We start from the raw sequence: 2,282 nt of genomic DNA, 5'->3' as shown, positions 1-2,282 counted from the left end.
ACTCTCACATCCATACATGACCACAGGAAAAACCATAGCCTTGACCAGACAGACCTTTGTTGGCAAAGTAATGTCTTTGCTTTTGAATATGCTATCTAGGTCGGTCATAACTTTCCTTCCAAGGAGTAAGTGTCTTTTAATTTCATGGCTGCAGTCACCATCTGCAGTGATTTTGGAGCCCCAAAAAATAAAGTCTGACACTGTTTCCACTGTTTCCCCATCTATTTCCCATGAAGTGATGGGACTGGATGCCATGATCTTCGTTTTCTGAATGTATAATCAGCTATATGCCAATACAAAATTAAAAGTTTTAAAAGAGAGAAAAAAGAAATGCCTGCAGCCATTACGAGCTGGAAGAGACAAACAACAGGTTCTCTCCTAGAACCTCCAGAGGGAGTTTGGTTCTACCAACACCTTAATTTCATACTTACAGCCTCCAGAACTAGGAGGGAATAAATTTCTGTTGCTTGAAAACCACCAAATTTGTAGTAACTTGTTACAGCATCACTAGAAAAGCTGCCAAGGATGTATATTATTATCTATACTTTCAGGTAAGGAAATAGAAGCATAAAGAACTCGAGTAACTTGCTCAAGTTCCAGAACATAAGTTCTGGAAAAGCATGTTAACCCAAGTGCAAGTCTAAAGACAGTCCTTTACAACCTATTTCAGACTCTTTCTTTTCCAGCAGTCATGTACAGATGTAAGAGTTGGACTATAAAGAAGGCTGAGTGCCAAAGAATTGATGCTTTCAAACTACAGTCCTAGAGAAGACTCTTGAGAGTCCCTTGGACAGTAAGAAGATCAAACCAGTCAATTCTAAAGGAAATCAACCCTAAATATTCACTGGAAAGACTGTTGCTGAAGCTGAAGTTCCAATACTTTGGCCACCTGATGCAAAGAGCCGACTCATTAGAAAAGACCCTGATGCTGGGAAAGACTGAGGGCAGGAGGAGAAAGGGGCAACAGAGGATGAAATGGTTGGATAGCATCACCGACTCAATAGACATGAATTTGATCAAATTTGGGGAGTTAGTGAAGGACAGAGAGGCCTGGAATGCTGCAGTCCATGGGGTCACAAAGAGTCAGACGTGAGTTACCGACCCTTTCTGTCAAGTAGTCATTAGAGATGATAACTATACAGAATAGACATCTTTCCATATCAGAATGATTATGCAGAAAACCAAGTTATGACCTACACATTGGGATACTAAAGCATCAGAAGACAGAGCCTCACTTCAGTAAAAGCTCACAGAAATACTGAATAAAGAACCAAAAGAAATGAACATCTAGCAGAGCTGAAAAGAAAGGAAACTCTCCAATAGTCAGACATGAAGGAGGAGCATAAAGCCAAAGTGATAAGCTTATGAGCAAGGATTGGGGCTTAACATCCACAAAGGAGCAAGCAGCTTAGTCTTGGAATGTACCAGGCAGAAGAGTACCAGGGGAATGGAAACCCTCCCCCACCCACCCCTGTATAAAGCTGCTGCTGCTGCTAAGTCGCTTCAGTTGTGTCCGACTCTGTGCGACCCCATAGACGGCAGCCCACCAGGCTCCCCCGTCCCTGGGATTCTCCAGGCAAGGACACTGGAGTGGATTGCCATTTCGTTCTCCAATGTGTGAAAGTGAAGTCGCTCAGTCGTGTCCGACTCTTAGCGACTCCATGGACTGCAGCCTACCAGGCTCCTCCATCCATGGGATTTTCCAGGCAAGAGTACTGGAGTGGGGTGCCATTGCCTTCTCCCCTGTATAAAGCTAGGACTCTTGAAAGGCTGTCTCAGTGCAGTGGGGCTGGAGATGAGCTCCACTCATCAGCTCAGGGAGCACTCCCACAAGAAACAGCAGGTCCAGGCCTGTCTCACACATATATGTGGAGTCTAAATTCATACAACTCACATGGTGTGGGAATCTTCACACAGGAAATTAATGTAAAAACTAGGACCCAGACAAGTGAAACCCTTGGGGTTCGAGCCCAGCAAAAGCAAACACAAACTGTTTGAAAGCACCAAACATAAAAACATTCTAAGACACACAAACACACAAGCAAATATATTCTGGCTGAAATGAGCTCACGATAAAAAATTACAAAATACAATCATTGCAAAAAGGAAAATTTTCTTTGTCAATAATAGAATAACCTGAAAGAGACTATGAAATAATTATGTTTCAAATGATAGAAAGACTTAAAACCTTAAGGAAAGAACCCTAATGAACTGTGTAGAAAGAACTGACAGATCTGAAAATAACCAAACAGAACTTCCAGATATGAAAACGTAAAATTCAG

Source organism: Bison bison, unplaced genomic scaffold, assembly GCF_000754665.1.
Source record: "Bison bison bison isolate TAMUID 2011002044 unplaced genomic scaffold, Bison_UMD1.0 scf7180017864254, whole genome shotgun sequence".
In the NCBI taxonomy this organism is placed as follows: Eukaryota; Metazoa; Chordata; class Mammalia; order Artiodactyla; family Bovidae; genus Bison; species Bison bison.
Note: the sequence above shows the minus strand (reverse complement) of the source record.